The sequence below is a fragment of the Diaphorina citri genome, unplaced genomic scaffold, assembly GCF_000475195.1.
Source record: "Diaphorina citri unplaced genomic scaffold, Diaci psyllid genome assembly version 1.1 scaffold27806, whole genome shotgun sequence".
Classification (NCBI taxonomy): Eukaryota; Metazoa; Arthropoda; class Insecta; order Hemiptera; family Psyllidae; genus Diaphorina; species Diaphorina citri.
The window spans coordinates 1-719 of record NW_007405144.1 but is presented as its reverse complement, the minus strand read 5'-3'; the positions used below and the strand labels follow the sequence as shown (position 1 = coordinate 719).

Genomic DNA, 719 nt, shown 5'->3' with positions numbered 1-719 from the left:
GTTAATATTAGCAATATTAACAAATACATTTACATTTGTTTCTTGATTTGCCTATTCTAGGGTTAGATTTGATCCGTTGATTAAGAGTTCATTGAAAAATTCAAGTTGATTTATGATCTCTGAAATTCGTTGGTGACTTTATTAAAATTAGTATTCGATGCGTACAATGGGGGATTTGCGAAAGTAATTTATGTAAATAGGAGGGGTAAACTTTATCTTATACCTTAGCTTACGGCCAAACTACGATAAAAACTACCCCTATCCAGTGTGTCAAAAAGATACCTTTCTTGTGCCCTTGTCAGACGATTTCTTCTTACGACTGTTGTTAACGTCCTTAACCCCTAACAATTATTCAAAGTTACGTCGGAAAAGATCAAAAATCACCCAATTTTAACATTAAAATTTAACTAAAATCTTAAATTTTCTACTTAAATTGGCCAAAAAGTAAAGGATTGAAACTAACTGAAGCCTTTAATAATAATCGACCAAAAAGTAAAGGAAGACCTCTTGAGCTAATAATTAAAGCACACTAACACGATAACACTCTTCCACAAGCTCGTCTAAATTTATGATCCTAAAGTAGCTACAGCAACTTTGGAACTGACCATACACACGACTGAAAAACGTTTGCTGAAAAAAATTTAAGCTCGACTGTGTGAACCCACGAGTTCAAACCAACTGAAAGATCTGTCATACACTAAAGCGGATTGACGAATAAG

The 719-nt window shown here is 33.5% G+C and overlaps 1 long non-coding RNA gene across 1 annotated transcript; it reads right to left on the bottom strand.

Moving 5' to 3' along the window:
• Positions 1-46: 46 nt before the first annotated feature.
• Positions 47-697, bottom strand: LOC113473388. Its single transcript, XR_003395370.1, has 2 exons — positions 535-697; positions 47-119 (listed from the first exon to the last, which is right to left on the bottom strand). It is a non-coding gene; the product is annotated as an uncharacterized LOC113473388 (long non-coding RNA).
• Between the last annotated feature and the right edge of the window lie 22 nt (positions 698-719).